Source organism: Esox lucius, chromosome 8 (genome assembly GCF_011004845.1).
Source record: "Esox lucius isolate fEsoLuc1 chromosome 8, fEsoLuc1.pri, whole genome shotgun sequence".
In the NCBI taxonomy this organism is placed as follows: Eukaryota; Metazoa; Chordata; class Actinopteri; order Esociformes; family Esocidae; genus Esox; species Esox lucius.
Window position 1 is genome coordinate 32,849,616 of NC_047576.1, and position 27,432 is coordinate 32,877,047.

Below are 27,432 nucleotides of genomic sequence, written 5' to 3' on the forward strand. Positions count from 1 at the left end.
GAGGTCAAGTTGTGTCCACAATATATTTGCCTTGGTATGAACCTAGAGAAGGCAACACAGGAAAATCCATATACATGCACTTCTCAGTGCTCTCCTGCCCATATCCTAAGTGATAAGAATGATTCTTATTGTTTTCCATTAGTTGTTTTTATACTTTATGTTTTGGCCTGGTTTGATGTGAGCACAAAGAAATGATGCATGTCGCTGTCTATTTGTAAAGGGCCTCCTTTCATTATTAATATTAATATTTACTCTTTTTATCCAAAGTTAACTTGCATACTTTGAACACCCATTACATTTACACTGTATTAAAAAACATTTTCAAGTCCTTAACGATGTTCTGATGTTCACCTCCAAAATAATTGTTGACCTTGAACAATACAGCCAAAATAATAATATGCTCTTTTATACAAATACAATAGAGGTCATATTTTTTCATTGAAAACGTTGAGCTGTCTGAAGGATTCTTATTAGTACTATAATAAGAAAATTAAATCAGGCAAATTTTAACAGAAGATTGAAGGTTTTAATTCAAAGTATGATTTTAAAAAAATTTAAGTCTCTATCTTAGAACAGATATAATTACAATATGCACATTAGAAGTGATGATTTCCAATTCACATGCTTGTCTTGGGCCACCACATTAAAACGTGTCTTTGCATGGATTCTACAAGTGTAAAGAGCTCTGTTCGAGTTGTGCAACTCTATTTTTCTCCTAGAATAAATAACTTGGTGTTTTGTAAAGGGTGTTGGAAAATGCTGGTCCAGAATCTACCTTAAGTGTTCAATATAGATTGAGCAGTCTAAATCAGTGAAACTTGTGTCAAACACGCCCAAACAATTACCACTCCTTTAATTTCACAGAGATCTATTCATCTAGCTATTGTAGCTAAAATACCTGGCAACTGGGCCTGCCCAGCATTTTAAAACAGTAAGTATGATGGGCTATTTCTTCCACACGTGAGTGGAGCTACCTGCATTCAATACCGTTTATCCCTAATTTACTCAAATGTTTCCTTCATTTTGGCAGTTTGCCCTTTTTCATTTTGTATTGTATTATTCTGTCTTTAAAATAGTTTAAAAGTATTCAGTAAATCCAGGATTTGTTATTGTTGTGTTTTATTAATTTAGGAAAGCTTGTTTCTCATTGTGTCATCACATGCAGCTTATCAACAGCCAGCTACTATTGTAGTTTATTATTACAGCCTTTTTTTAATCAATAAAACTAAATGTGATTGAACATCTATGAGGTGACCTGGACATATAAGAGTGTGTCCTAAAAGACAAAGTAACCAGTGGTGGTTCTGGCTCTGGGGCCCGACCAACTTGCGAAGCTGCACAGTTAGTGTTTCCAGGCAACTTGCATCTAAAATGTATTCTTCCCACTTGACTGATGGGTTATTGAGGCTTCGGGGTGATAAGTTCTACAGTTAGGTCAGCCGGTAACAGATGCAGCTTGCTCTCCAGAAAGGCCCAGCAATTATATAGTCATCTGAGCCTGAATTATGGTTGGGATACTTCAGTAGACTGGCTGGTTGTGAAAATGTCTCATAGGCAATCCCTACCCACACCCAAAGCATCCCATACAGAATGTTTTACTAAGTGGCCTCGGTTACCATAAATGACATAATCTATATCCGTACTGTGATACTGGGATTACTGGACAGTTTTCCAGCCCAATGTATGAGTCACCCCAGCATGTCAGCTCATTCTTATGCAAGTGCAGTTTGTGTGTAACTAGCTGGCAAGCCGTGGTTGGTAACAAAATTAGTACAGGTTAATGCACACCAGACATTTTCCAGACAGCACTTTGGCTGTTGAACAGACTCCTGATATTCAACAGTAGGTTAACGTCTGTCTCTACTAACATACCAATCAGGAAGGCTGAACTGTGTTAGTGACCCACTGATAAAAGAAGGCAATCTGTAATGTACATCTTCAAGTATTATGCCTATATGAGAAGTGCAATGTGTAAGATATCCGTAACATGCAGTGTACTGTGTGTATCATGTTGAGAGTGTGATGTACAGTGTTTATTATGTACACAGTGTGTGTGTTTAAGTCTGTTGCCCTTGGGGACATTGACGTTTGTCCTTCTATGTTAATGACTGGGGAGCAGTGATAGTGGAGGGGCTTAGCATGGCCCTACGGTAGAACAGTCGTACTATGAGTCTACGTGTTTGCTATTCAACATGGAATTTAAAATGATGCCAGTAGAAAAAATACCGCGTTCTTGCTTAATTGGCAACAACAAAAAATGTACATGCTTCTAAAAACAGGTCAGTGGAGCCATGTCTGTCATGGACAGTTTTTGAAGATTCAGGATGACAGTGAGTCGCAGTTACTTGACGGCCTTTGCCCCTCCCATACACCATAATGTCAGATCAACAGCCACCCCAGGGCAGGCAGTCAGGATGAGACTTTCATAAAGGCAGAAAATCAACAATTAAAATATATATTTTTTGCCACAGTTACCATGTTATTTATAGGAAGCCTGAGTCATTCTGATTTCAGACATAATGGAGGAGAATCCATTGAAGGAGGTGTAAAGGATGGAGCAGCCAAGGGGGAAATGTGGATGGCGGGGGACCCGGATGCCCTTCAGCCATTCTGCTGTTCCAATGGAAAAGGAAAACAGTCAGGACAGGGAGAGGGATGAGGCTGCCTTAGCAAAGACCGCCATTACCCATTCTTCCCAAATCACCTTTATCTGAATAAGACAATTTTGATCCCCATTGCTTAATACTTTTTCTCCTTGACTATCTCACCCTCACTTCTCCTCTCTGTCCTTCTCTGTCATCTTCTAATTCTATCTTCTCACATCTCTCTTCATCGCTCCTCCCTCACGCTGTTTCTCTCCTCTCTCATTCATTCCTTCCCCTCTGTCCATCTTCTTTCTATTCCAGCTGTCAGTGTTCTTATCCCAAAATGATCACAAAATACATTTGATTATCAAAGTGGTCTGAGACAGCACACGTCGACCAGTCTGAATCAGTAGGCTGTACCACTAGGCTGCATACTGATGGCTAGGCGCCATCTGTCATTTGTATCCGTGTCTTGGCTAGTCTTCTTCTGGGATCTGAATTATAGCTTGGCTAGGCTTCAATCAGGGATATGTAATTAGGCTAGGCTACTTCTGTGATCTATATCAGCATCAAAGCTATGCTAGGCTTCATCTGTGATATGTAACTAGGCTAAGCTGCATCTGTGATCTGTATCTACATTTAGACTTGACTGTATCTGGAATTGGAATCTGCATCTTGGTTAGGCTGCATTGGTGATTTGTATCTTGGCTAGGCTAGCCTATATCTGTGTTCTGTGATATATAATATCAGTCAAAAGTTTGGACACATACGCATTCAATGGTATTTCTTTATTTTTACTATTTTACATATTGTAGAATTTGGACATTAAAACTAAAGGAATATTCTTGAACAAGTAGGTGTGTCCAAACTTTTGACTAGAACTGTGAATAGGCTGTGCTGCATGTGTAATCTGTATATGTATCGAGGCAAGACTACATCTTTGATCAAATAAGCATCTAAGCTATGTTAGTCTACATCTTTGATTACATTGGCATTTAAAATGTGCTAGGCTACATTTGTTACTTGTATCTGCATCTAGGCTAGACTGATCTCACACACTACCTGAAGGTTGAAGGATCAATTACGGTTTTATTACAATATAATTCAAATGGTACATATTGAATAAATCTGATCTGCTCTCTGAAAAGTAATAGCTTTTGTTAAAGCTTTAGACTACAGAATCCTGCCTTTCGTCATCATACCTATCCCACAATAAAACAACATTAACCATAATCTCAACACTTATTCTAAACCTAACTGTAACCATAGAAAGCCCTTGCTTATAAATATATTGTTTATTGATAGTTGTTTGATAGTACAGCTATATTTAGAACATCTACTGACAGACATTGGAATTGAACAGTGAATCCATTTTTCATCTTTTGGCTCTATGCTCCAAAAGCTAACAATTTATTTGAAACAAATTAAAACCATAGGTTAAACTAACTAAGGTTAAACTATTGTTGCTCATCATTTGAGTGTATTTGTGTACAACTTGTTTTTGCCATTTAAACAAGACCACACTTTTCATGCATACATTAGGTCAGATTAATATAATGTTCAAATGAATGTTTAACATTTGGTCTCATATTACTAGCGTCATTTCCAGTTGATGTTCTTGTACTTCAATAGGTTTCATTTAATTGAAATGGTACATATGCATGGCTGTCTAAGCTGGAAGCTATATACTGTAACAGGACCATGTTGATGACGGGGCAGAAGTGGGCCAATGACAGAAGAGATTAAACTAATATATATTTGTTTTGATATTTGTAACACTTCATTTTATGAGCCTGTGTAGCTTTGTGTAGCTCAATCTGTAGTGCATGGAGCTTGCGGCTCCTTTTTGCATTATATGGTCAGATAATTTATTAAAGGGTCTCTAGAAGGGTTGTAGAATTAATTTTACTGTTAAACTTACAGGGACACTTTCAATAGCAGTTCTTACTTCACTATGAGCTGCCATTTAAGGAGCATTTAAGGATTGTATTCCTATAGTTGGTTGCTTGGTCTCTAAATTTTTATTCCTGAATTTGCAAATACAGTTGAATGAAAGGCATTGTTTGGAAAGAAAATGCCACCTGCTGAAAAGAGAAGAGCATATTATCTTTAGATAGCAAAAATTATTTTGCAAGAGTATACAATGAGCAAACATCAGCAATGAGTAGCTTATCTTGTTACAGCCATCACCGGTGAGTAACCAGTGATGAAGGATGTCTTACCACTGGAAAGTCTATTCAGTAGCCTACAGTACCCTAAATTATACATAGATGGCTGGCTAATATTGTCCAATCCTTGTTGGGCTATGATTTCTAGCCCTGGCCATAGACATATTCCAAGAGCTGCTGCAGGTTACAGTTGGACTTGCTGTGGTTGCTAATGTTTTTTTTTAATTTACGATATAAATATTCAGGATTAATGAAATTTTTTACCTGTAATAGCCTTGCCTCATCATAATAACACTAATGCAGGTTTGGGAGAGGGGACGATCAAGTATGTCAAACCTTCTGCCTTTTATCACCACGCTCGCACAACCAATTCAGTTTTGCAGGCACACCCAAGTGAACATGTATTACTTGGCCAGCAAGCACAATTGAACTTGCAGGCTCCCAGCTTTTGACAAAAATTCTCTAGAGAAAAGGCACATCTGTCCAACATCCACCTGTCCACCCAGGGATGGTGCTGATCCAATTCAGGCAGCCCTCAGCGGAACCCAGAGACCCTGTTGGAACCCCCGGGTACTGTCCCTCTGAACTGACCCGGATTCAAAACCTTTCCTGCAGTATCACATTTGCACCACTCAGGGGCCTCAGTCAATGATGAGTTTCATAAAATGCTTTTTTTCTTCTACAGGGCCAGAATTTAAAGCCAGAGACTACGATCAACCTGAGGTCCTGTTTTGTGTTCCCTTTTCCACAGATTAGATCTGGCTTTTACAAAATCACACTTATCAGCCCAAGGGGGCGCTATAACTGAAATTCATTAAGAGACATTTTGTAATGAAGGATACTTCTCATTTACCTGAGACTCTACCTGAATAATGAGGGGAAAAACAAGGGAACCTCCTCATACCAAATAAAATATATTATATTAATAATATAATAATTCAAACCCGAGCTTCATTTGTCAGTTGGGAGCTGATGGAACAAACCAGATCTTCATTTGTCAGTCAGGAGATGAAGGAACAAAGATGAGGGTGAGCTGAGTACCGGAATACGTTTGAAACATGACAATAAAGCTCTGCTCTCACCACAGCAATTTTCACACTGGTTTATTTTTCATCACATGAGAGGTACTGGATCCTGGCCAATAGGGGATGACTGGCTGGATCAAGAATAAACTAAGAAATTCTAGGCAACTCATTCTAAAACTGGGCATTATTCGACTTTCACTGATTGCAACATAACATGACCACATCCTGGACTAAGTTAGAAATTCAAGAAATCCTCCCTCCAAACTCCTGACCCTCCCCCTTTTTCATCTGTGTAAACAACTGCTTAAACTTTGGACACTCCCTCAGTCACATAATACCTCGTATACCACTGTTCAACTTTTTACCTGCCAAGTCTTGTCCTGGAGATCCTGTATTTATTAAACCACCCCAGTTGGACCAAAGGTGACACTATGGTTTTCAACAAAACTGTGTTAATGACAAGCAATATCCTGAATTGGCCCCAAGGGGGCATACTGTAACACTGGGGTCGGACAAGGTTTACTGTGGCCTTGTTTACGTACTTCCAATACTCTCTAGTATGCCTAAATAATTGGACATTAGGTAATTGTTCCATGTATGCATTGATAAAAAAGATCACGTCATAATATCCATTCCATGAAAATGAAACACATTTGGTCAAATATTTCCCTAATTAATATTTTGTAATGCAATCACTTTTTTTATACAAACGTGCCCCCAAAAGACTAGTAAGTATTTCATTTATTTCAATTGTTAAACATTTTCAATGATCAATATGATGTCTGCACTGTGAATGACTGATTGTGTATGACACAACACCCCCGAGGAGTGTTTACACAAATGACTGTAACACTGTAGCACAATATGCTGACTAAAATTGTGTGCACTGAAGCTCAGAAAAATTGAAATGGCAGGTTGAGACATACACTTAGTGCTCTAATAACACACAGATTGCATACATTCCTTGCTCCCCATTTCTCCATTTCTCTCTGTAACCCTGTGTGAATAAATAACTGTTTCAAGTGAAGAGCATCTTCACTTGCATCTTCACAGTGACATAATGAGAGAGGATGTGGGTCACCCTGCTCAGACATGGTAAGGAGGAATAACGTTTACCCCTGTATTCGACGTAGTCTGGAGAGAAACAGGCTGAGTTTTAATTGCTGGTAATGTACAGTAGGTTTGATCTCTCACATCAGGACTAAATCCATTCATCACAGAACCGACCAATGAGCAGTGAGCATCATCCATCACACTAGGAGTAAAGGTCACAGTGCTGGTTCCCGTCCGTTGCCAGTTGTATCGCTACTGTACTCTATCCTGCCAGGGAGATGAGCCAAGGGCAATGCAGGTCAATTAGGCAAGCTAAAAGGAGCTGACAAAACCTCTCAACTGCATTTCCTGCTGCCGCCTCGCCTCACTGCGTCATGGTTTCACAAGCTCTTGTTTGGAGCAGAGAGGAAACCTCACCAGAGTAACGACTGGTAGTTGTTGTTTATTATGTCAGTGTCTTTGTGATTGCTAACTAAGGTTACAATTTTATGTGAAAGTGTTTTTCCTGTTCTCATTTCATAGCTTTTATTGAATGGCCGTTATGTTTAACTGGTGAGGTTTTCTATTCTACTACTTTAAAGGGTGGAGCAAACAAACATTCTTCATCAGTTAATCAGCTGCCAGATAAAACACAGTCAGAAAGAACGTCACCTTTCCACAGTTGCAGTATTGTTATACTTTGCAAACATTCAATCTGAAACAACTTAATCTAAAACAACTCCCAATGGAGACATGTACCTTTTATTTAGAAGCAATGTTTTGTGTTTTCTCAATTCAGTTAATGAAAACAGTGAAAGATAAATGCTAGATGCACTATAACCATTTTAACTTTGAACATTTTACCTTGTAAGTTCCATTTCAACATTCCCTTCAACAAGTCAAACTATGGCATCTACAATGTTGTGTTCAGTGATTAACTAACCTCAGGAAGTAGTTTTTATCATTCATGCTCTCTAATGTTAGTAATGAGTTATTCATATTGGTTAGCATGTGGAAATCTGAGTTCAGTTTGTTCACCCCTCCGCTTACAGAATACACAAAGGAAGCATTTCCCGCCAGTTTCTTTATGTGACAACAGTTCAAACTCTGAATTCCTGTAGAGGTGGTACAGTCCTGCAGGCCTCTCTCTCTCTCTCTCTCTCTCTCTCTCTTGCTCTCTCTCTCGCTCACTTCCTCTTGAAGTCACCTCCTCTCCCCTCTCTCTCCCTCAGCCAGGCCCATGTATGGTCAGGGATTTACACATGCTGTAATGGGAGAGCGGGGAAGGAGGGAACGGAGGGAACGGAGAAGGCTAGCTGTTTAGGAGTACAGGCTCCCGGTGTCCACATTAGCTTGAGAAGCACAATTCAGTCAAAAGGAGGAGTGTGAGGAAGGCGCGAGATGAGGTGGTGTGCTAAGATGACAAACCTTAGACCAGCTGTACATCTGTTCTCGTATCACAACATGGCCCTGGCCAACCGTATATTCGCAGGACGCATTCACGTGAATTGGGGAACTATAAGATTATCCCTGACCAACTGTGCTGTAAGTTATCTAAAAACTACCACCAAAACAATAAAGCACACACACACACTTTCTTTCATTGTGACGCATCCAGTCCCTGGGAGATAAGACATGCTCTGTATTTTAGAGAGCCTTTACCCGCTCTATTTAGAGTGCGCTCACAGGAAGCCATCAACGGTGGCATGGCTGTGATCTTATCAGGAAAACACGACTTGTATGGACATGAGTGAAACTACAGCACACATTCCTCTCACTCCCACCCTCTCTCTCACAATCTCGTTTTCCCTCCCTTTCTTTTCTCTCATTCCTCCTCTGTGTCTCTGTCTCTACCCAGTGCTAGGGGTTTTAAGATGAACCGTATGTTCTCTTTGTCAGTCTCTTAAACAGCATCTGCAATTTGCCCGACTCCTTGGGATTGTGAAAATGGCTCATTACGAATGAAGTGTGTGTGTTTCTGACTTCAGTTTAAACCATTTTGAAAGTTGCCATTGGCATAAGTGTTTAGGTTTAAATTACAATTGGGGTTAAGGTTAGAATTTGGATTAGGCATTACAAGTTCTGGTTAGGCATCTTGAACTAGGTCAAGATTAGGAATACATATTAGGTTGATGAGATTAGGGTTGGGTTGAGTTGAGGTTTAAGTTAGGTGGGTTAGGAAGTAAGGAAATGTGTGTGTGTGTGTGTGTGTGTGTGTGCACATGTATAAGTAAATGTGCGTGTTTGTAAGGGGAACAGCTGCCCTCCTTGTTGAGTGGAGTTGATAAAGTTGTAAAGGTCACCTTTGTCATGAATACTGATTGCATCCAGTCCCTGATGGTACATATAGTGAGTATTTTTAACACAACTATACAACTTGGTTAGTTTTACTTAGCAGGACTATACTCGTATATCCTGGGGACAAGCCAACTTTATTAAGTATGCCAACCCTGTTTTTCATTGACATTCCTTGCAGATGGCACTCCATGATTTGCCATTTGATATGTGCTCATCTGTATTTCATTATGTGGAAGCTTTTAAATACATATACGCAGCTCTGAACGTAAGTTGTCGTTCAAATAGTTATCTAACAGAGAAAAAACGGACTAGCAAGGGCAGTTCAGGAACTGCAGACCACGCTGCACAAGCATACGTGAGCTCACCAAGAATCCAGTCCTTGATCCGGCTCCGCGTCTTTCTCATAGCCACGAGGCCGTTCCGAATGCGCAGTGTCAAATTTCTCTGTCCTTGCCTCCTCCACCGTCCGCCATTTCGCATTAAAAATGCCTGTTCTTCCTCCCTGTCATGGAGGAACAACGAATTGCCTTTGTTACACTATTCGCAGAGAACGGTTATGAAGAAGTGACGATGCAGCACTTTTACCGGTGACGCTGCTAAGTCGAGATTTCAACGGACCCAACTCCATTTGTTTAGTCTATCTCTCAGCTTTCACATTAAATACAAGCTGTTTTAATATAAGATGTCTTTACATTTCAATTATTATTGATTGTTTAGGTATGTCTGATTCCACATGACCCAGTTCAAGGATAACCTGGTCGAATAGGTAAATGCGCATATAATAAAAACGTTCAACGTAATTATTTTTCAAACTATCGGATAAACGAGTCCCACCCAACATATTTTATATGATAGTGTTTAAACAATCTTTTATATCACACAGTGTATGCGAATCATTAAGCTATTTGAAAATAACCTATTGACTACACTGCAATCTAAAAAGGGAAAGATTATTTTGCACATGTGGGCGCCCTCTTTGAGATCACGCATTCAAATAATGTTATAGTGTTACTTATGAACGGACTTAGGTACAGGCTGTCGCTGTTTACAGTGTTATCCTAGACTTAAAATTGTTTACACAATACTTATTTTGAACTATATCAAACCAATAGCTGTGCGTAATGGTTGAAACCGTAGTGGAAAGTCTTTAGGACAAACCAGCAGGGGTGCAGCCACTGCAGAGGGTTTCCCCGAAACCAAAGCGCCGATTGTGCTTGGTGATGTGAGGGGTCACAGACAGGATTCTAGATATTTTCTTATACTCACGCATAATTTAGCATGCGTACATTACACCCACACTGTTGGATGCTACCTCACCTTTGATGGGGTGTTTGTGTGTGTGTGTGGTTAGGTCTTACTGAACGAATGGGGACCAAATGTCCCAATGAGTATAGTAAAACCAGAAAAAATTTACCTCATTGGGACCTTTTGCCGGTCCCCGTGAGGCAAAAGTCAATTTCCGGCTCAGGGTTTAGGTTTAGGATCAAACTTTCAATTGATTATATAGTTAGGATTGGGGTTTCTTTAAGGTCCAGGCGTTGTTGGTTAAGTTTAGGGTTAAGGTTAGGCATTACATCTAGGTAAAGTTTAGGCATGAATGTTACTTTATTGCGGTTAAGGTTAGGGTTAGGGTTAGATTAGGTTAAGGTTAGGGTAAGGGTTAGGTTTAGGGTTAAGTTTAGGGCAAGGGAGCATGCAATTTCTATTTTCTGGTCCCCATGAGGGTAGCTGTACAAACTTGATTGTGTGTGTATATATATATATATATATATATATATATATATATATATATATATATATATATATATATATATATATATATATAGACACTTTTGAAACAAGAGCTTAAGATCGGGTACATGATTATGATAGGTAAAAGACTCAATGGAAGCGGTCACATTTGATAGGCTACTGAGTGGTCTATCCTGACTTGAACTGTATATTAGCTGTTGTTGAGTGGGATTTTGAAATATTGTGAAATGTTGGTTGGATGCTTGATCGATACACAGGGTGTGTTTTAAAAGCACAGGGTTTGTGCTATCAGGCATGTGACCTGACCAGAAACAACATTTGGCCCTAATCATGACAACTTAGGCAACATAAAATTCATTACAGATAATGACAAATGAATGGTAACCTGAATGAGGAAGTGCATTTATATAATAAACTATTGCAGTGGTTCCCAAACAGGGGTCCTGAGACCCCTGGGGGTACAGAGAGTACTTGAGAATGATTATGAGGCCATAGAATTACTAGTGAAATGAACATATGGGTGTACTTTAGGGGTAGTGTGGGCTGAACAAAATTCTGTTGGTGGTACAGTAAATGAAAAAGGTTGGACTAATGCTTACATGTGGGCCATGCCGTCATTTGATCCATATTAAACCGGGGAAATGGAAAGCTCTAGCTACATCACTCTGTGGGCAGAATTCTGGAAGTTTCCTATTGGAACAGAAAAAAGTAACTGCATGGTAATTTTTAGCACCAGCTTCCTAATCTCCACAAATCCTTCATTTTCATCAGTTGTTGAGATTAGGCTAAAATGGGAGAGTTACTACAGGAATTGCATTTAATAGAAATACCAGTATTTTTCTTTTTACACTTAATCAAAAATGTTTTCTTCATTTTGGATAAAATATTATTTGACTAATGTAATTCATATTATTTGGTTTGTTGCCTTGTGCAACTTAGTTTTTCATCTACTGTAAACAAACTACTGTTAAACTGTGAATCCCATTCCACCTCAGTCCACTTTAGCAAAGCAAATTTGGCTCGGAAGAGAGGTGGCCTAAGGACGCACCTGGAACCCAATATGCCTTCAGAAAGCGACCTCATTTCTGAGCTGTTTTAATAAGAGAGCTCCTGATGCTGTATTTGCATTAGAGACCGGCTTATCAATCAAAAGTTTTAAAAACAGTCGATTTTTGTTCTTTATAACATCTATATCAGTTCACAATTCTCTGTTTATAAGAATATTACAAAAAGTAAAATTAAATCAAATGAATGAAATATCATTGAAGCTACTTTGAAATAATCCAAACTATAGATTATTCTGGAAGTCAGGTTTGATACTTTACCTTATTCTATGAAGTTACATTTATGTAATCCAACTTAACTATAAGCAACAATTATCACTGTTCAACACAAGATGGCAGTAAACAACTAAGAATATATCTTGGCCACCAGTAAAGTATACAACATATTCCTCACCAGCTGTTTCATCTGCTTTCACAGGACTTCATAATACCTTGCAGTTGCATGAACAAAGACCTCAAATTGATCGATCTTGATAGCTGTAGGAAAGCAGAAGCTACAATGAGGTTGACAAAGTTAGGTTACTCACTTTCAATCTCAGGGTCTTTATTTAGGTGAGTAAACACAAAAACACCATTTGACTCCATTTATTAAGAGTGAGGTCCCAATCTGCTGTATTTCTCTAGTGAGACAGATGGGAGTGGGGGAGACGACTCGAGGGGTCTCTGACAACCAGCCAGTATCTAATTATACTCATAGCACACAGCTCAGGAGACATCTGATCACCCCACACACACACACACACACACAGTGTTAAGCCGCAACCCAGTAGGGACTGACCTTTCTCCTCGCGGGCGTCAGGACCTGTTGATGAGGAACTTCATTATCTGAATACATCTTGGCTGATGTATTGTTATATTATACAAAGTAAACCCAGCATTTTTATTTTTGTTTTGTGTCCTTGATCTACAACCCCATTTCCAAAACATTTGGGACGCAGTGTAAAATGCAAATAAAAACTGAATGCAATAATGTGCAAATCATTTATCCCTGTATTTAATTGGAAATAGTACAAAGACAACATATCAAATGTTGAAACTGAGAAATGTTATTGTTTTTGGAAAAATACATGCCTGTTTTGAATTTGTTGCCAGGAACACATTTAAAAATAAGTTGGAACAGGGGCATGTTTACTACTGTGTTGCATCACTTATTCTTTTAACAATACTCTGTAAGTGCTTTGGAACTGAGGAGACATTACCATGCAGATTTCAGCTGCTCAACCATTCGGGGTCTCCTTTGTCGTATTTTTCATCTCATAATGTGCCATGTTTTCAATGGGTGACAGGTCTGGACTGTAGGCAAGCCAGTTTAGCACCCGGACTCTTTTACTACGCAGCCTTGCTGCTGTAATACATACAGAATGTGGTATGGCCTTGTCTTGCACACCTGCAAGTCGAGACCAAAGTTAAAAAAATTTTTTAGCAAAAACTCCCGCACACTGTCCATATAACTGGCAATATCAAAAAGAAAACATTTTCATTAAAGATTTTTGATATTGGACAGTTCTTGGACAGTTCTTGTTCAGTATGCCTTCAAAGATGTGCAAGTCACCCATGCCATGTGCACTAATGCACCCCCATACCATCACGGATGCTGGCTTTTGAACTGTGTGCTGATAAGAAGCCGGATGGTCCCTCTCGCCTTTAGCCCGGAGGATGCGGCGTCCATGATTCCCAACAAGAATTGCAGACCACAGGACAGTTTTCCACTTCGCCTCATCTTAAATGAGCTCAAGCCCAGAGAACACAGCAGCATTTCTGTATCTTGTTTATGTATTGTTTCTTCTTTGCATGTTAGAGTTTTAACTCGCATTTGTGGATGCAGTGACATACTGTGTTCACATACATTGGTTTTCAGGGGTGTTCCTGAGCCCATGCAGTGATGTCCACAACAGAACTGTTTTTAATTCAGTGCCGTCTGAAGACCCGAAGATCATGGACATCCAGTTTTGGTTTTTGGCCTTGTCCCTTGCGTACAGAGATTTCTCTGGATTCTCTTAAACGTTTAATTATATTATGTACCATAGATGATGAAATCCCCAAACTCTTTGCAATTTTACATTGAGAAACATTATTCTTAAACTGTTGCACTATTTGCCTGCGCAGTCTTTCACAGAGTGGTGAACCCCTCCCCATCTTTACTTCTGAAAGACCTATCCTCTCTGGGATGCTATTTATACCAAATAGTGTTACTGTCCTGTTGCCAATTCACCTAATAAGTAGTTGTAAGATGTTCCACCAGGATTTTAGCATTACATAAACTTTCCAGTCTTTTGTTGCCCCTGTCCCAGCTTTTTTAAATGTGTAGGTGGCATTCAAAGTGGGAATATATTTTTCACGAAACAATAAAATGTCTCAGTTTCAACATTTGATATGATATGTTACTATTTTCTTTTGAATATAGGGTTTAAATGATTTGCACCACATTTATTTACACTTTACACAGTGTCCAAACTTTTTTGAAAACTGGGTTGTATCCACAACATCTCATTATGTTTAAGTCATATTTTGAATTGCATCTTTATGTTTGCAAATGTATTAAAAATTAAAGTTTTTTTAGTTAATTAAAATTGTTATGGGAAGTCTACATAAATTCAGGAGGAAACAGTCGCTTCAACTGAATCATGTAAGTTGGAGTCTGCAGGGAGTTGGCGTGCATGGTAAGGGTTAACATAAAGAATCACCCAAACCAGCCCATCTCTATACCCCACACGTACCTACGTACCATCATCTATAGGGTCCCTCAGCCAAACATTGAATTTAAGCTGAATATTCAACCACAAAAACTAGGGGAGTTTTTTTACACCCTGCAAAGAAGGCTAGATGTGTGGAAATAAGAAAGCATGCACTGAATATTCCTTTGAGCAAGCAAGTTAATAATCAGGCATTGGATCTTGTATCAATGTACCCAGTCACTGCAAAGACACAGGCGTCGTTCTTAACTCGATTGCAGGGAGAGGGAGGAAAACACTAGATAGTAATTTTACAGTTACAGAGCTTAAGGGTTGTGATGTGAGGAAACTGAGAATGGAGTGACAACATTGTAATGAAAAGAAGTGATGAGAAGCACAAAGCATAGCCAAAATGCTATTATCGCACTGTAAGACAAATGTATCTACAAGCCAAATAATAACCTGAAACACAATGACAATTACTCACTGAATTAACTTACTTAGATGGCATTCAATGTTTCAATGTGGCTTACTTACAGTTTTAACATGAATTTACTTCTATCTACAGTGGGGAGAACAAGTATTTGATACACTGATGATTTTGCAAGTTTTCCTACTTACAAAGCATGTAGAGGTCTTTCATTTTTATCATAGGTACATTTCAACTGTGAGATGCGGAATCTAAAACAAAAATCCAGAAAATCACATTGTATGATTTTTAAATAATTAATTTGCATTTTATTGCATGACATAAGTATTTGATCACCTACCAACGAGTAAGAATTCTGGCTCTCACAAACCTGTTCATTTTTCTTTCAGAGGCCCTCCTGTTCTCCATTCATTACCTGTATTAACTGCACCTGTTTGAACTCGTTAACTGTATACAAGACACCACTCCACACACTCAATCAAACAAACTACAAACCTCTCCACAATTCCCAAGACCAGAGAGCTGCGTAAGGACATCAGGGATAAAATTGTAGACCTGCACAAGGCTGGGATGGGCTACAGGACAACAGGCAAGCAGCTTGGTGAGAAGGCAACAACTGTTGGCGCAATTATTAGAAAATGGAAGAAGTTCAAGATGACGGTCAATCTCCCTCGCTCTGAGGCTCCATGCAAGATCTCACCACGTGGGGCATCAATGATCATGAGGAAGGTGAGGGATCAGCCCAGAACTACACGGCAGGACCTGGTCAATGACCTGAAAAGAGCTGGGACCACAGTCTCAGATGAAAATCATTAGTAACACACTATGCCGTCATAGATTAAAATCCTGCAGCGCAAGCAAGATCCCCCTGCTCAAGCCAGTGCATGTCCAGGCCATCTGAAGTTTGCCAATGACCATCTGGATGATCCAGAGGAGGAATGGGAGAAGGTCATGTGGTCTGATGAGACAAAAATAGAGCTTTTTGGTCTAAACTCCACTTGCTGTGTTTGGAGGAAGAAGAAGGATGAGTACAATCCCAAGAACACCATCCCAACTGTGAAGCATGGAGGTGGAAACATCATTCTTTGGGGATTCTTTTCTGCAAAGGGGACATGACGACTGCACCGTATTGAGGGGAGGATGGATGGGGCCATGTTTCGTGAGATCTTGACCAACAACCTCCTTCCTTCAGTAAGAGCATTGAAGATGTGTCGTGGCTGGGTCTTCCAGCATGACAACGACCCGAAACACACAGCCAGGGCAACTAATGAGGGACTCCGTAAGAAGCATCTCAAGGTCCTGGAGTGGCCTCGCCAGTCTCCAGACCTGAACCCAATAGAAAATCTTTGGAGGGAGCTGAAAGTCTGTATTGCCCAGCAACAGCCCCGAAACCTGAAGGATCTGGAGAAGGTCTGTAAGGAGGAGTGGACCAAAATCCCTGCTGCAGTGTGTGCAAACCTGGTCAAGAACTACAGGAAACGTATGATGTCTGTAATTGCAAACAAAGGTTTCTGTACCAAATATTAAGTTCTGCTTTTCTGATGTATCAAATACTTATGTCATGCAATAAAATGCAAATTAATCACATAAAAATCATACAATGTGATTTTCTGAATTTTTGTTTTAGATTCAGTCACTTACAGTTTAAGAGTACCTATGATAAAAACTTCTAGCTGCTTTGTAAGTGGGAAAACCTGCAAAATCGGCAGTGTATCAAATACTTGTTCTCCCCACTGTATGTCAAGTCTTGAAAATGACAGTGCATCAATGATCACCCAGAAAATGTACAGTGCTTTAACAATGGTAAACCTATAGATGGACAACAACTGTACAATCCAGGGGTGAAAACCTCTTACAGGCCCAAATCAAGGACAAATCAATTTTAATCCTACTATACCAAACAAATGGGGAAAACGTGAAGGGGTCAAATAGCTTCTGAAGGCACTGTGTTATGCCAACTTAATTTCACTTGTACCACTTACGATGATTTTGTAGTTAACTAAATATCTTCTGTACATATTATTATTTATTACTATTTTATTGGTGTTCCATTGGTTTTATGATTCAAAAAGCTGTCAGCAGTATATACCTGTATATTTTGCATCATATCTGTTGAATTTAAACAGTAGTTTTCACATACAGACTAGGCTTTCACAGTGAAATATGGAATACAGTCACTGGCAAGGAATATCATGATGGACATTAATTTATCTGTGAGACATTTGGAACTGTGTTTTTTGCTTTTAATTAACAATTTTGTTTGTCCAACGCAAACATGTAGTTTATGTACATCTTCATTCAATTTTAAGTGCAGCATATTTGAGAGTTGTTTTTGTAGTAATAATATGTTTGAACTGTAAAGATGGTCGTCTAATTAGGATATGCTGACATGGTGGATTCCCCGTTCCTCTATTCTCCAGCAGAGGTCTCCAGAGGCCAGCATCACTGCCATATTTATAACCTTTATTACAAACTCACACAATCACACATCTCTTGAACTAGAACGATTTACCTGCGGCCAGAGGTATTTAAAATAACTGTGCTCAAACAAACTCTGTGATTGCAAGAGAACAGTATATTTTGATACTGTAGGGAAAGCAGGTTAGGTTGAATCAAGTCCTCTGTCTTGCTCTCCCAGTCAATGACCCATGCTTTGATTACCTTAGAACAACAGTCACGCTGTCCTTTCTACATGCCACCTCAGCCAAACAAAACACACATCTAGATCGTCCACCCTTGGCCTTTAGTGGCTCTGTCTGATGTCAACAGTAAAGGCTTCACTGAGAGGTAAAGCCTTTCACGGGGACCTCTTTGATTCTCCTGCAGTCTACCGGTACTACACAGGCTGGAGTAACGGTCACAGTGACCAATCAGATCTGCCATTTGGTAGACCTGTGAACTCCTGTGGTCTTTCTGCCTTTTCCTTTATCTTTCTGTTTTTAGTTCAGAGGAATTGGAGGACAGGTTCAATGAAGAATGATTGTCATGGACGAGGCCTTAATCTATTTCTGTCTGAGGTAATGAATTGAACAGGTAAGGCATCATTACAATTAGTCTGTTTTATAAAGGTATACTGAATTGTTGCCAATAGGTACATATCCTCACTAAGAGAATGTGTACCTACTTGTATACCTATATTCATACATGCTGGCTATGTTAGCATTAGTTCCTAGGCAAAAACAGTGTTGAGCGTGTTTTTGAGTCCCAGACATCAACATGACATCATGGTGTCGTAGCAGGATTTCTGAACCACAGGTCATGTGCCGACTAAGTTAAGCAATGCAGTGGCATTATGTATCCACAGTAAGTACAGGGTAAGTGACCGGAGAAGGGGGGGCGTTTAGAATGAGCTTAACTCATTGTCCTTTGTTTCAATGGGGTCAGTAACGCTGACACACAGATGGATGGTGGGGGCAGCATATCAACTAGTGCACATTACAGCTTTTATTATTTTTAGCCTTTTCACAGTCCAAAGTACTGGCGTAATGTTTTTGGCCTGCAAAACCACGCACTGTCTACTGGCAGTGGAAATGGAAAATGTTTTGGTATATTCCGTAATATTACGGGGGTAAAATAAATGCCAAATCTTTTTATTGCACAACCTTGTCCAATTCCCCCAGTGCAACCAAACATATAGGAATGAAATTGCTTGATTACCATGTTTTGGCTGTGTTAAAACAAATAACTGAATCATTATAAATTGTAAAAAAAAAGCAATAGTTAATTTTATTTTTTCAAAGCGGTCCCCTAATAAATAAGCCCATAATTTACTGATCCCTAGCACAAAAAAGTTTGAGAAAGGCTACTCTATATGTATACTCTGTATGTATACTGTCCTCTATACGCATACTCTGTATGTCTATTATATTTATATACTCTGTATGTATACTGTCCTCTATATGCATACTCTGTCTACTATATTTACATCTCCATTGAGCATAATTGGTTAAATGACTTGGTTCACGCTACAATGATGTTCACAACCTTTCCTCTTGGAAAATGTACCAACAAAGTCAATTCAAATCCAAATGAATTAATTGATGCTTCAGCATTGTGCCCTGTGAGCCCCTATTGACTTGTCCCTGAATCTAAACAAGGTTGATCCTGGTCAGCCTCTGGATGGAAGACCAGATGCTGCTGGAAGTGGTGTCAGAGCGCCAGTAGGAGGCACTCTGATAGGCCTTGATATCAAATCCCAAAGCCCCAGGGCAGGGACGGGGGCATTGCCCTGGGGAAGACACTGTGTCCTGACCCTGGTCACTAAAGATCCCATGGCACTTCTAAGAGTAGGGGTGTAAATGCCCTTGTCCCAATCCCGGTTCCTGCCACGGCCACTTAATCATCTCCCTGAATGGCATATATCCCTCCTCACCTCTCCACCTCACAGATGATGTGCAGTGAACATTCTGGAACCAATTGGTCACAGTGCTACACATGGATGGTGGATGAGATGAGACCTAACATGTAAAGGCGATATTTAAATCAAACTACCATACGGGCAATCAACAGTGTTTTTTACTCATATTTACTGAAATAGAGAATGTATGCTTTCTCCATGGTTCATAGTACGCCCCTCTCAAGCGGTGGCCATTCATCGTTGGGACAGCGGAGATCATAGATACGGTGTCAACAGTACTAATAACTATCCCATGTCTGTCTTACTGTAACAGTTGCTTTTGGATGGAGCAGATAGACTGATGCAAAACGAAATCAAAGGGTGAAGTCTATTCTGGGACCACTAGAGGGGTCATGGTAGCTGTTTGGATTATCTTTCAGCTCCTCTGTGAAACCGGTATAGCTCCCGCTACAAACCTACCAGCTATTCTATCCATGTCAGCTGTGCTATTTTCGATGAGTAGAGTAAAGGATTTATACTTCGGATGGATAATGATGATCTGTGTCCATCTGTAATGCGTAATGCTTAGGTCACATCCACAGAGAGCGCTATTCAGCTACTTTCCTAACACCCTGGCACTGTGCTCATGCACAAACACACGCACAATGTAATCTATGGAGACAATGAGACAGTCTTGAGTTGGAGAGTTGGGGAGGAGGAAAGGGCATAGGGGAGAACAAAGCCACTTTATCTCCATGTTAGTAGAATCAGAGAGCCAGTGACTGTAGAGGAGGAGGCACTTAACGCACCGTCCATCCCAGCTTACATCATCATCTCTGGGGGATTCTCCCGGAAACACTACCAGGGAGACTGCGGGTGGAGTCTTGGGCTTTCGATCCTGTCAATTCAGGATGCGATCAATATTCAACAACTGAAATAATAAAATTATGTTATTCCTGAATGTATAGTTAACACTGTCTTGAAGCCTATAGGGACAACTCAGTTTCAACCATGAGGACTACTGCTAGACTTGTGTACCCCAATGGGCCTTCAGTCAAATGTTAATACTTAACCAGCTCTTAGACCATATCAGCAGTTCTGCTCAGTCTGCCATGGAGGGACCTAATGGTCCTCCGGTCAAGGCCAGTATGTCACATAATGACTGAAAGGGTTCCTTTAGGAAGGGAGGAGTTAAATATACACAAGATTTGACTTCTGAAAACCAAGATAATCTGGGCAAAGTCATATTTCATCATTTCTGGTATGTGCCTGTTCAAAATACTTAGACTCCAGGCATCTAAATCCTAGACTATTACTGACTAACAGGCCTGGCAAGAGGCTCACATCAGTATAGCTTCAACCAAGACTGATAAATGAGGATGAAATTGTTATTTCTTTAATACTGACTGTATACACACACTTAGACTCTACCCACACCTACTTAGATTGCAACACACAAAAACACATAACATGTGCAAACAGGCAAACTGACACAGAACACACACTTTCAAACCCATATATGCAGCTGCTGCTTGTTATTACCTGTTATTCATTACAAGGTTTGCCCTATTAACATAAACATAAACATCATACCCAGGCGCATCAAGTTAGTAGTGGGATTCCCTATCTAGGACATAGTTTTTGGTATTTATTTCTTTATTGTAGACAGAAAAACTGCATATTTTCTGTCTCTTTTTTCTTCTTTATTTCTGTCTCTCACTTTCTTAATTTAGCATTTTTGGAAAAGTGACCATATATAAGCATTTCACTGTTGGCCTACACTTCAGACCTGGCGCCACGAGGGGGCAAGAGGGGGCTTAGCCCCCTCAGTTCTAGTCCCCGCACCCCCAGTTTGAGTTTTAAATACCCTATCGAAAAATTGCCAAAAAATAGATTAGCCCCCTTTTTAACAGCCCCGTCAGTCACTTCGCCCTGGCGCCAGGCCTGCTATACTTGCTGTTAAAGAATGAAATGTTATTTAATTGGATTTTCAACTACATTCAACATCCTTGGAAAATACTTGCATCCAGATCCTATTGGTGCTTGTTATTATGAATCCAACAAGGTCCTGAAATGGGTGTTCATAAGCCTGACTTGAACTGATCTTTAATGCTCAGTGGGAGATATGCCTAACTAGTTGGTTTCAGACACCATATTTACTGTGCTGACCTGTCAGACACCATATTTACTGCCCTGAACTTTACTAACCTGTATGGGTGGATGGGTTTTCTTCAAGAGTCAGAATTCATAACTTGATCCAGATTTGCACATTTACATTATTTTGCAGACACTCTTTTCCAGAGCAACTTACAGTAGTGTGTGTATTCTTTTCCATACCAGCCCCCATGTGGAATCAAACCCACAACTCTGGCATTGCAAGAGCTCTGTAATCTAACTGAAATAAAAATAAATTCTAACCCAACGACACTCAGCATTGCACTCAGACAAGCCCTGTCTGTCTGTGTCAATGTGTGCAGTGTACCAATGTGGCCATCAGGGGGCAGTAGAGATCATATCAGAGCAATGAGGATTAGAACAGACCAGGCCGTGGGTATTGTGGTGCAGGCAGCTTAGTGGAAATCAATGGATAATTCCACTTTGCCTGACACGCGTACCGAGGCACAGCGGGATGTCTGCAGCTGCTAACCAGGATAAGTATAATCCAATTCCCAAATCTTACGCTGTTCCCCCAGAGATACACCATTCCCAAATACTGGAATCACACTACAGAGGGGAATTTAGGAATACTTTCTGTTTGCAAGGGCACAACTCAATTCACATCAGCTCCTTTCTGTCCCAGAGCAGGTGTTTGTATAGAGATGGAGAAATTCTGAAGAAGATCTTTAAAAGACAGATGGATGGAGAAGGTATGGGATGAAAGAACTAGATGAAGAAGGAGGATGGTGGGAGTTGAGGAAGTTCAACCAGACATACATGACAGGATCAAGAATGGGAGAAAGGTTAAAGAAATCTTTTTCAAATTGATATCCCCTTATTGATCTTCAGAGAGGAGCCTTTGACCTCCTGGAGATTTTGTATTTAATAAGTCTGATTTAACAACTCTAATTAGCGCTGAACTGAACCTAAGCAACTGAACTAATTCAGTTAACCCTGACATTCTGAACCAACCCAAACCTTCTGAACTAACCCTAATATTCTGAACTCACCCTAACCTTCCGAACTAACCCCACATTCTGAACTAACCCAAACATTCTGAACTAACACTAACCTTCTGAACTAACCCTAACCTTCTGAACCAACCCTAACATTCTAAACTAACCCTAACCTTCTGAACGAACCCTAACCTTAACATTCTGAACTAACCCTAATATTCTGAAGTAACCATAACCTTCTGAACTAACCCTAACATTCTGAATTAACCCTACATTCTGAACTAACACTAACCTTCTGAACTAACCCATACATTCTGAACTAACACTAACCTTCTGAACTAACCCTAACCCTAACATTCTGAACTAACCCTAATATTCTGAAGTAACCATAACCTTCTGAACTAACCCTAACATTCTGAACTAACCCTAACTTTCTGAACTAACCCTAACCTTCTGAACTAACCCTGACCATCTGAACTAACCAGAACATTCTGAACTAACCTTAACCTTCTGAACCAACCCTAACCTTCTGAAAAAACCCTAACATTCTGGACTAACCCTAGCATGCTGAACTAACCCTAACATTCTGAACCAACCCTAACATTCTGAACTAACCCTAACCTTCTGAACTAACCCTAACCTTCTAAACTAACTCTAACATTCTGAACCAACCCTAACATTCTGAACTAACCCTAACATTCTGAACTAACCCTAACCTTCTGAACCGACCCTAACAATCTGAACTAACCCAAACATTCTGAACTACCCTAACATTTTGAACTAACCCTAACATTCTGAACTAACCCTATCATTGTATTAGAACAGGTCTGTGTTGGGGAACTACTCTGGTTCCTGCTAGGGTTTTCATAGTTATTTGCTTAGACTTCTCTATGCTCAGGCCACATCCATGCTGAGAATCAGGTAGCTCCACTCTGGAACCTGGAGTCTTGTTTTGTATCTCCAGCCCCTGGAGACCATTGTCTCCAGGTACCCAGGGGGTTCAGCCTGGCTCCATGTATACGGCCCCTGTTATATCATACAGTACCTACAGTACCCTTTCATCTGTCTGGGCACACACATAATGAGATGTCCTGGTTCCGCTCACCCGGCCCAGCCATGTAAGCTCACATAAAGTACTGCTCCCTGTCCGTTTGTGTGCATCTGCTCGCTCTGCGTTGCGGTAACACAAGGCGATGATGGCGTACATGTCAGCCTGGCTGTAGTTGTCCAGTTTAAGGGGCAGGCTGCTAGCTTGGTGCATGAAGGTAGAGGACTACAGTAACTGAAAAGTTGCTGGGGTTGAATCCTTGTGCTGACAAGATAAAAAAAAAAAATTGTTCAATCCTTGGATAAGGCTATATATGGTTATATATATTTGTGTGTCCCTGGGCTGTGCATGCACTCTTCAAGAGTATATAAAGGGAAAGTGGGATAGACAAAAATATCCCATTGACAATTCACACGTTTTAGAATATATAGACACAACACTCTAATTATTATAATGTCCAGCAGTGCTGAAGGTGTATTTACTCAGTGGGTGTGTGTGTGTGTGTGTGTTCGTAAGTGCTTTGTGTGTTTGTTTGTGAACGCCCACTCGAACACTCCAGGAATGTAACATAGAGGAGTGATTCAAAACCACTGATACTATGGCTGCCCCCTAGCAATACCTTCCCTTCTCCTCATACACACACACACGCACACACACACAAATGCATACACACACACTCACACATGCACGCACACACACACACACACCATGTAACAGGTTTTCCAATGGTTACTTATTCATTACCTGAGAGTACATAGACAGTAACCACTCTCTTACATCTTATACATTTATTATGACTGTACCTGATATGAATATACGAAATTCATTATAATTTTATAGTGGTTGGTTTGATCTCTGAATGCGGGTGGACTGAAGGGGGTGGTTTACAAGAAAGTATACCATGGGTGGGACAAAAAATATATGCACTGTTTTCATCTCACTGGTAACTGGTTTATAATAGCATTTAGGCACTGTTGGAGTTTGTGGTGTATGGTCAACACACATGACGGTTGTGTTGTGTTTTGCATCGTACGCAAAGCTATGGTACACGTCGCTAAATTCTACTGCTAATAGAATAGAACAGAACATGTTGTCCACTGTCATTTTTTATTTGCTATGACAAATGACATTACGCAGAATCTCTATTTGCTGTGGCTGACAGTAATGATAATGATGATCTATCCACTTCAAGGGGAAAGGAGGAGGGAAGGAAAGACTGAGAAAGAAGGAGAGAGATTGAGAAAGGAGGGTGGGGGGGAGTAGCCTGTGATTGTTCCCTTCCTTGCTCACCCTCCTCTGCCCTCTGGCATTAACAGGGTGTAGTACAGTAGCGTGCCGTCACTCCCTTGATATGCACCGCCTTTACGGAGCTAGATGAATATGATTAAACAACGGGAATAAACAGCTATGGATAAAAGGGTCTATGTTGTAAAAGGCGAAGTTACACTTGGCTACATTGACTGTTTCAGGGGGTTAGGTTGATTGCGCTCAGTGTGTGTGAGCTGCCAGGTGGCTTGGGGGAGAAGTGGGATGCTTTGTGTGAGATCCAAGGGCCACGGCAATTAGAGAAGGACGAACCGGGGGAGGGCAAGTATGGGGGAGGGGGGAGACAGTGTTTTCTAGTTCTAAGAGGGGACATTAGAAACCAAAGGGGCTGTTGAACGTGTGTGATGTCCCTCCTCCAAATCCCCTCCAAACACTTCTATTTCTTTGGGCCTTTCAGTTTGGAGCTCTTTAGCAGACATTAATTAACATATAGTAGCGCCTCCTATTGGTGGCAAAAGGAACATATATCACAGAGCTTTTATTGAGTTATTCAAGCCAGTACAACGCTTGCACAGGCGCCAAGACATACAGTGTGTCTGCATTAAGGAGATATTTGTCAGTTTGTGCACACACATTTGGGCACTGCACTTTACCATGAAGCAATTTGGTTTAGCTGTGTTGCTTAAGGATAAAACGGTATATTTTTCTTCTCTGCTCAGATTCAATCTAAATCTAACCAATCGGCTATATGCTGCTCTGGAAAATAAATGTATCAATGGTTTGACTATTATTATCTATTGCAGAATTGCGGGAACCATCCTGTCTGTGGTGCTACAGGACCACAATTGCACCCAGTCATGCTCACACACACCCATACACACATTTGCATTTCACCATTACATCATATTTGATTTACATTATTGATATGAGGTGCTGATGTGTTCATCCAGTTGAATCTGTGGATTACAAAACAGGTCATTAATACTCTATTTCATGTAGCAAGCTTTATGACTGTTACATAATTCTTTATTTACATTCAAGTACTGTGTCTTTAACTGAAGGTAAGACATTAAAGCTAGACATTAGGCAACAGTTAAATTAAACAACAACAAAGCAAAGCCTCTATTTTGGTAAAGAGCTGAGAGATGGGCCTAGAGAAATATCACCACTGTCAAATTCATGGACAGAGCTATAGGCATAAGGACTGCTGAATTAAGATCATGTTGTTACAAGTTACATTCATCAGGAGTCAAAGGGAGTGTCATTAATTCAAGACAAAACTTGAATGTAACCACTACGAATTCTAGCTTTGAACTGTAGATAAGATAAAATGAAAATGCATAGATAAAATAAAAACAACATATTCACACAAAACATTGATTGGCATTCCAATAGATTTCAATTAATTTGGTATTGTTTCATATGTTTTCAGATTGTTGATTTAGCCCGAAAAGCAGAAGCATATATAACTTACTATATTCTATATGTTGGCATTTTCATTGCATTTCATGAACATTTTCATGAAAAAAATCTATTGTAAATTCTAACCGTAAATTCTTACTTCATGTAGCTGTCCATTCCATCCTATGAGCAAAGTGAATACGACTTACCTTGTGTTAATAAGACAAGGGTGGCAGTGTGTTAGTAGTGTTAATGAATTCTTCTTATTCCAGGCATTAACGTATTTAGTCTGTTCCCAGCACTACCAACCTGTCACTATTGGTCCAAGCAGAGGACTGAGCCTCACTCTCAGCTGCTGTGCTTTTATATGGCTCGCTCACTCACACTGGACAGGAGCGCCACCTAGGCCATCAGTATGGAAATATTTTTCGGTGGCTTGAATAAACGTTCTGCACGGATGAACATATTTTCCCTTTTTTATTGTGCTACAACAGAGACGGGCGCCTTACCGATGTCCCACAAATCATTGCGAAGTGGCCGACAAGACTGAACGGAATTGTCGCAGGCGCAACGTAAACGTCATTATATGGGAATCCCGTCAGCGCGACTCGTTGTGGGTGCTGTTATATATTGTAACCGTGGTAGTTCACGGTAGAGGGCTCGCTAGCTCGTCCCCGTGGCGGCCATGAGATCAGTGGTAGGCTTTCTATGGATAGTATCCTTTACATATGGGGTCAGCTTGTCCTCTCACAATCCTATAGATAACCTTACGGGGGGGACAGACATAAACTGACCATAAATCAGTATACACAGAGGGAGCATCACAGATACAAAGAGCGCCGATTGGGACAAAGACTGTCCGCTGTGTCTTTGGTGTCACACCGAATTAGACCTGAACAAAGGGCCCAGAGGCCTAGCGACACACTCCACGCTGCCTGAAGATGTATGGCGGATCATCCCACTCACAAACTCGCACACACACACTCCTTAATGAGTGAAAGCCTATTATAATAATGCATCCCTAAGCAATGCTTACTCTGCGTTGAAAAGCCTGACTGATAGGTGTTAACCCATGTGACTATCATACACTGACATAACTGCCATAAACTACTGTCGAAAGATATGACAACGGTATGGATTTATCTAGTGAGCTAACAAACACACACTAGATTGACTGGCTATTTAGTATTAGACCAGAGAGTTAAGACTTGCTCTCAACGGAGCACTCTGGCTGTAATGACC

At 40.3% G+C, this 27,432-nt stretch overlaps 1 long non-coding RNA gene across 1 annotated transcript; it reads right to left on the minus strand.

Moving 5' to 3' along the window:
• Positions 1–6,566: 6,566 nt before the first annotated feature.
• Positions 6,567–12,536, minus strand: LOC117594798. Its single transcript, XR_004576045.1, has 4 exons — positions 12,452–12,536; positions 11,460–11,550; positions 9,474–9,610; positions 6,567–8,075 (listed from the first exon to the last, which is right to left on the minus strand). It is a non-coding gene; the product is annotated as an uncharacterized LOC117594798 (long non-coding RNA).
• Between the last annotated feature and the right edge of the window lie 14,896 nt (positions 12,537–27,432).